This window comes from Elgaria multicarinata, chromosome 1 (assembly GCF_023053635.1).
Source record: "Elgaria multicarinata webbii isolate HBS135686 ecotype San Diego chromosome 1, rElgMul1.1.pri, whole genome shotgun sequence".
Classification (NCBI taxonomy): domain Eukaryota; kingdom Metazoa; phylum Chordata; class Lepidosauria; order Squamata; family Anguidae; genus Elgaria; species Elgaria multicarinata.
In genome coordinates this window covers 127,628,813-127,637,222 of record NC_086171.1, presented here as the reverse complement: position 1 = coordinate 127,637,222, position 8,410 = coordinate 127,628,813, and positions in this window count along the sequence as shown.

Genomic DNA, 8,410 nt, shown 5'->3' with positions numbered 1-8,410 from the left:
GTCTGTGACATCCATGCGCAACAGGTCCTAGCAAGCATAATTATATTGTTACCTGGGGTTTTGTTTGTCAGCTCTGGTAGCTGGAAATCTCATCTTGATGCAAATCAAGTTATAAAAAGAACATGCAGTCTCTAGTTTGAGAACTCATGGAGATATACAAGATTTTACCTCTTTTTGGAGTCTACTTTACACCCCCAGACACTTTCAGATTCTGAAATATTAGCATTTCATGTTTATGAGCAGGAGTGCCATCCAGTAAAATAAAATGCAATTGATTAATCATATGAGTTTTAGGCCGCAGTGCTGTACTGTGTATACACATTTATCTGGAAGTGAATCCCACTGAACTATATGAGTCTAAGTATACATACATAGAATTGCATTGTTTGTCGATCAATTAACTAAATTGATTACATTTGCATCAATTCACATTTGGGTAAGAAAAACAAGAAAAAAACATATTTCCTTTGTTTTTAGATGATGCACACACTTGTAGCAGGCACTTTAAAGGAATAATTCCCCTGTGTGTGAGAGGAAAAAGCTTCTTTTAGGTTTCAATCCTTTAATTCTTTCCTTGGAGTTTTACTGCTGCTTTTATTGTTGTTTTTACTGTGTTCCTATTGTGTTTTTATCATTTTTAACACCACATCAGTTTTTATTATGTATTTTATTGTTATGCCCCCCTTGGGAGTGCTCCTGCCCTGAAAGGTGGCCAAGAAATATTTTAAATAACAACAACTCCCATTTAACTCAGTAGGGTTTACGTTTTAGAAGACATGCATAGGATTCCACTGTTAGAGTGGTGCTCACCATCTGAAACTTTTATAAGCACATGTTTTACTCTGTTTCTATTTATATAAACATTTTATCTCTGATTAATTTGGGGGGACTTTTTAAGTTGATTAGTTTTTTAACTGAATAATCTAACCAATTAGTTTCCAGTCCTAGCTTTAAATTCTATACTAGGAATTCCAAAGGGTGCATCTATGGTACTACTAAGATCTGAAACAGAAATTCTATCATCTGAAACTGATATTTGAATTTATTCAACTACTGGATTGAACTACTGTATCCATCGGAGAATCAGGGCACAATCCTACGCATGTTTAGATAAGGGGGGAAACTACAAAATAATAATAATAATAATAATAATAATAATAATAATAATAATAATAATAAGGGATGCTGGGAGTTGTAGGACTTCTCTATATCTAAATATCCATAGGATTGCACCCTTAGTTACTAAGGTTTAGCTGGAACGACTAAGTAGTGTCTGCAAATATTTTTCTTGGGTCTAAAAAGTGGGCCACATGAAATATACATGCATGCACACACACACTTTTCTATAGATTAGTAGAGGATTTCCTGCACAATATGTTTCATTGTTCAGTCTCTAATGGTGTGAGGTGAAAGCCCATCCTTCAGCTAACTCGAATAGGGAGTCCTCCACTCTAACCAACAAAACCCAGAATATTTGCTGGCAAGCAGCGTTGCAGAGATAATGGTGGCTATTTTTGCCCTCACGGTGGTGAAACCTCTTTTGATGCTCATATAATAGTTTGTAAGTTGGATCATTGTTCTATGGCTGGGCAATACAGAAATGCCAAAAAAGAATGTGCAAGCTTTTGGATTTGCCAGGACTCTTCATCGCACTAAATGGTAGCTGGTGGGCAGGGGCAAAAGTAACATGAGCTTCAGTCTCAAGATAGACACTGCAGTCTGAAAGCTCCATATGACGAGTGTTTTATTGCACGCTTGTTACTGGACATTCACGGATTCCTCGGAGGTAGCTCACATGACATCATCTGCCTCTTGCACGCTTTCCACCCCTTCTGGTCTTCCTTGCGTTGCAAGAAAAGCCAGAAAAACTCCAAAATATTTTTTAAACTGAAGTTGCTGCTCTCTCCTGCTGTGTGTGGGAGAAGCAGTGTGTGCACAATGAGGGACTGAATGGCCCTCGTGCACCATGTTTACTTCCTGTTTGAAAACAGGAAGTAACTGAGTGTCCATGGAGAAGCGACAGTAGCCAGTGTTAGCCAACGTTTCTTCCAAGGTGTGATGGAGCTTTGAGTTAATCAGTCACTGGTAGGTTTTGTAGGTATCATACAGACCAGTAGAGCTATCTTTGTTTTTCCCCCCAATGTTTTGTTGTTGATGCTTTCTGAGTCTCCTTTGATATGTCACTTCCATATTTATTTTAAAAGTTTTATGGTTATATTCACTGGTTTGTGTGTTTTTTAAAATAACTAGGAGGGCTTATGCCTCAGAGAAAACTATACTGATATAATTCACTCAGGAGAATACAAAATATGAAATAGGATGGTGAGGGAGAAGAATTTAGGAGGATCAAGGCAACCATGGCTGAATATTCTTAGTGCCAAACATTTTCTTCAGAATAACACAACAGAACACGGTCACAATAAGTGATTCCAACAAATCAATAGCCTCCACCCTGTTCAGATCAATTGCCTCGGTGCTGCAATGATCAGAACAAACAAAAGGTTGTTTGCATCTGGCCCAAGAAATTTACAAGGGACAAAACTCCAACTGTTACTGGAATAGCCTACAGCTTCCATCTGATGCACCTTTACCTGGGAATATGCCCTCACAAACATAATGACACTTTTTTATGAGTAAATATGACTAAGGGCTTCTTTACATTGAAGCAAAAATTGCGCGCTCTTAGAAGGGTTTCTTCTTCCAGAGTCTTTGCGGAATTACAGTTGGTACAATACATGTGTTTCCCCCACCCCTTTTGGGACATTTGCTTGTTGGGCAAGTTCCATATGTTCCATTTATATGGCTAGTAAATGGCACTACAATATGGTGTGATTCCATAAATATCACTGAATTTTTGGAGACTTAAAAAATGGTGGAGTAAAGCTTTGAAACATGGTGGAATAAAGCTTTAAAACAATGGGAGAGTCACTGGAGGTTGCTGATGTTGTGAAAAGGACCTGTAAACTTCCATGAGTGTTCAACCACTAGTGCACAATAAGTGAAGACAGCCTAAGACTTCACTGCCCAGGTCAATCTTTCATAAAAGCAAAATTCTGGAGGATCTTGGCTGAATCATTTGTGGTTTGGATCCTTTCCACTGCTGGCAATAACAGCCCAATGCCATTCTATCCTCTCTCTTTTTTGATCTGTTTTTTCTTCTCCTCCCTTGCCTTTCACTTTTTGAAGTCCTGCGGGGAGAAAAGAAGGAAGCTTTGTTTTAAACAGACTCAAACCAGTAGAAACCCGCTGAGAGTTTCTCAGGCTAAAATAATACAATCTTTCTGACCTGTTTGTCTCAGACGGTACACCTGCTACGCCCTCTGTCTGACTCTGGATCCAATTTCTTGTCACTTTCCCCTTCCAGCTTTCTGCTTATCTCGGATAGCAACACTTAATATCAAAAGCTCACATACGTTCCTGCGACTCTGTGCACTGTTGCTGAGGAGATCAATGTGCCTCTTTGTCCTGAACTATAAAGCCTGTATTGAATTTTCACTGCTTTTTCTATTGCTGAACATCTCATTATTTGCTATTTACCCACTACCATTATTTGTAATGAGGTATGCATTTCCTTATTTATTTGTGACATTTATATGCTGCTGAATATAATAAAATCTCTCAGCAGTTCACAATATTAAAATATATTAAAATTACAGCATTAAAAACATTTCCAATTATAGTGAAAAATCAAGAAGCAGTAAAATGGAGTGGGACAATTAATTTACTTACAGTCCAGGAAAAGCCTGGGTGAACAAGTGTGTTTTCGGGAGGCATTTAAAACATCACATTTTCTGCCTCTCAAATTATATGAGGGAGGGTTTTCCAGATGGTGGGTGCCGCTGCAGAGAAGGCCAACTGTCTGGGTACTTCATGGTGACGTTCCATTCATTTTGGAATGACCAGCAAAGCCTTTTCTGCTGATCTGGGCAATTATAAGGGAAGGCGGTTTGCTAAGTATCCTGGTCTCAAGTTGTTTAGGGCTTTATATGTCAGTAACATAAACTTGTATGTGGCTTGGTAGCTAATAGGCAGCCTTATCAGCAATGGCATCATAAGTGAAGCAGGAGCACACTGCACTGAATCTAATCACAACCTTTGTCTTTGTATTTCATATTTCCCTATGATAGTAATAATAATGAATACAAATAAAACATTTTTATAGTGCTTTCAAGAGATTGAAGCACTTCGTGCACATTGTCTAGTTTTAATTCTTACAACAACTTTATAAAGTAACTATTTTATGCCCCATATTGCAGATGGGGTGGGGGGGGGACTGACCCTACATCTGGCATTTGTTATGCACTCCCTATTCATGGTTGTTTATGGGTTCTTTAGATAATATTACAACCTTCCAGTTTTGCTTTTGTTTGTAAGCACCATTTTGTGCGAGTTCTTTTAGGGTAGGGAAAATGGAGTATTATTTCTGATAGTGAAAGAAAGTGAGGTTTCCTCTTTGTGCTATTCCTCTATACCACAGTGCCACCTAGAGGTTATGTAGTGGAAAAGCAGAAAAGGAAATACTCCTCACATAGTGCTCAGATCTCATTTCTGTGAAAACCCAAAAATAGATGCAGCGGATTAACAGCCTTGTGTAGAAATGCCTGCTGAGAGCATGTGGATTGACTAAGGCTAAGACTAGCCACGTCTTTGCTCAGTTTTAGGTGGGTGGCAAAGATATTTTTATTCTGTTGGTTTTTAATGATTTTTAATATGGCATTGATTCTGCTGTTTGGTGTTTTGATGATAACTCTGCTGTTAATTGGTTTGTTATTTTGAGCCTATTTGGGACAAAAGATGCATTATGTTTTCATAAATAAAAAATGAATTGTGAGATTGTGGCAGAGGCAAGATTAGAATCAGGGATTTCTTGATTAGCAACTGACAGTTTCTTATTATTTATTTATTTATTATTTATTTATTACACTTATATACCGCCTCCACAGCCAAAGCTCTCTGGGCGGTTTACAGAAATTCTAAAATTGAGATAAAAACAAGTATACAAAATTTAAAATTTTAAAACACAGAACATACACACATAAAGCATTAAAAACCGTTTAAAAAAACCTAAACATGTGGGTGATTATTACATTTATATCCCACCTTTTTTCCTCCAAGGATCCCAAGGTGGTGTCCATAATCTTCCTCCTCTCCATTTTATCCTCACAACAACAACCCTGTGAGGTAGGCTTGGGCTGAGAGTCTGTGACTGGCCCAAAGTCACCCAGTGGGTTTCCATGGCCAAGTGGGGACTAGAACCTGGATCTCCCGATTCCCAGTCCAACACTTTAGCCACTACACTGCACCAGCTCTCTGTTTATAGGTGATCCTAAACCTGTTAATGATAACAGGTCTTCTCAATGACTTTGAAAGGATTCTGATTAAACTTTGTGGGTGGACGTGTTGTGCTTTTTAAATTTGTGGGTTGCCTCTCCTTTCTTTTGGAGATTACTATTGAGAGCGCAAGAAAGGATTTGACCGCAGAGATGATTAACAGCATTGATTTACAGGCTACAGGGGCAGGAGGAAGTAGATATGCCCAAGATAGACAGTGCCAGTGCCTAATGGTTTGTGTGCAGTGTAATCATATATTATTCAGAAGTAAGACCTACTGAAGTTCATGGGGCCTACTCTCAAGTAAGTGTGCATAGATTCCAGCCTTCATACCCCTCTGTATTTGCACTGAAGATTTTGGCTACCTATATATCTGAATAAGTTTGTTCTGTTATAAGCAAATGGTCTGTAGTGAATTTGCATCCTTGTTCTGTTGGCGATTATCAATAGAATGATTCAAGGTGTAGTCTCATCAAACCAGAATTAAGAAAATAATGTGAGGCCTACGTATGCTCCTCATTAGTTGTAACTAGTACCCAACTCTTATATTACATGTAAGCAGAAATCAATGTTGTGTATGTGGGTGGGGGCGGGAGTATAAATATAATCCCATGACAATCTCATAATTTGTTTCCTCAGTCTGAAGTGTTTCATGGAGCTCCCCCACACAGGTTTTTTTCTGAGTGCGATTGTCGTTCTTCATTCATTCCTGTGCACAATATACAACATTGTTGTCCTTTAGCAGCTGCCCTTTGCCTTCCTGGTTTGTGAAATTTCTGTATGTGGAAAATGCAGTATTATTTAGAGCTGTGCAACGGATCCACCATCATCTGCCCATATATTGCTGACATTGCTCTACGACATGCTTTGTGTAGGTGGGTGTTGGGAGGTATGGTGTTGATTTCACCTAGTGATGAGGATCGGGTGGGAGTGTTACCCTCCCACGCCTCCCCTGACCTAAAGCCCCTTCTCCAATCTTCTCCTGGGAATAATACTGAGAAGTTGGAAGTGCAGAATACCGGCATTTTACTAGAACAGCATGGCAGAGACTGCTGCTTTGCCAAAACACCCACATTGTTGCACCCCTTTTGACTCTATCCCCTCTCTCGGTGTATACTGCTAGCTTTTACAGGGATAATATTGACTTGTGCACATGGGGTGGGTGCATTGGTAAAGCAGACCTCTGAAGTTGCGAGAGTACTGTGGACTGTATATAGAAGTTGTGGAGGTAGAGACTGGAGGCAGTGGAATGAAAAGGGGAGGTAAGGAAGCTGAAATGGGAAAGATCATGCTGAGAAGAGGGGCGGGCTACCCCAGAGGGGGTGGACAGTGGGCGCACATGACATTGGGGCTCCTTTCAGCGCACGGACTCCCTTAACTCCTGAAGGGGAAGGCAGCAATTTTATCTGCTTCAATATCTGAATTATGAGCAATTAAAAATAAGTATCCAACATGCTTTGGTTAATTTCTGTTTTGTGAATTAAAGAAGATAGGTACATATCTTTATGGAGGTGTTGAGTTATGGCTTTAAAAGCTGATTAGTTATGGCACAGACTGGGATTCTGGCACATAACCTTTTGTGTTGCCTCTGTCTGGGCCTTCCAGAGACTAGCAGAGATTGCAGCAGTTATCAGCCAAGAGACAGCAAAGACGTGAATTAAGACAAAGATTCATGTAGGTTAAAATAAACCTTTTACTGGCAAATAAATATATAATTTAGTTATGGCAGTACAGATACAAATACTTACAAACGGTCAGTCAATACAGCTCACATCAAGTTGGGAAAGGGACATGGAAGTAGGGTGAACATGAAAACACATTTACTTTTATAGACAACCTGTACAATGATGCAACTCCTTGCAATCCTTAATTGAAGACAATCAGTTAGACAATTATTCAATTATGACACTCAATGTCCAGGTGTAGAGTTGACCTTTAAGTTTCTGCTGAGTCCTCTGTTCTTCCAGATCCTCAGCAATTAACAAAGCAATGGAAAACATAACCAGGATCCATTCCAGGATCCAACAGGAGGGACTATGGGCAATGACACAGCTGACAGGTTACCTAAGAAAGTAATTGCTCATGGGGTTATTAGATTATTTACACTCAACTTTAATGTTGCACCAAAAGTAGCTTAAGAGGCATAAAGCCAACAACACATAAGAAAAAGGGCATCTCTAGACAAGGCTTTATGGTGCCACACGCTGCCTGCCTGATTCTTAGAATGTTATGGGGGATCCAGATGAACGACTCTTCCACTTGTAATCTCCGTTTGCCACCTGCTGCGTCCATCTTTTTTGTTACCACAGAAAATCTGGCAAGGAAGAAAAGACAGAATAACCGTGGTAAGAAAAAAGACAAAGAAACAATGGAAAAAACAAGAAAGACATTGTCACATAAAATTCCGTCAATAATGGCCGAAACAGACAAGCAGTTGTCTCCTCCTCCTTCATTTTTACTCTAGAGTAGGCACCCTCCCCAATTCGGATCTTAAAAACACTTCCAAAGTTCCCAGTGCTGTTCCCAGGAGAAGAATGGAGAAGGGGCTGGAGGTCAGGGGAGGCGTGGGAGGGTGACACTCCCACCCGATCGCCGTCACTAGTCCCAAAGTTAGGTTCTGATCTGAACTGGGGACCCTGCACCAGTTCTAGGGTGAAAATGGAGAGGAAAAAAGACATAGCTGCTAGACACATATTTAAAGGAATGTCTGTTAAGACTCCGAGGCAGATCAACTGCACAATAAAAAGCCTCCTCTGCCAAAACTGTGCTTCGTGTAGACAGCGGGACTGCCCTATTCTGCAATAGGATCCGTTCAGATTCTGCTACTCCATTAAATAACAGGAACAAGAAAACTCGTCCCTCCTCCGGAGGGGCGGCGGCGGCGGCGGCTTCTATCACCACCAGAGGGCCACAGATGCTTCTCCTTGCCAGGGCACGCCTTCCTACAGACTTTCTCTCTCTAGGCTCCTTCTCCCACCGACTCTATAGTCGTGACGCTCAGCCGAGCGTTTACGTAGCCAATCAGCGAGCCAGGAACCATGTGGGCGGCGTCTACTCGTTTTGTCACGCTCCTCTTAGC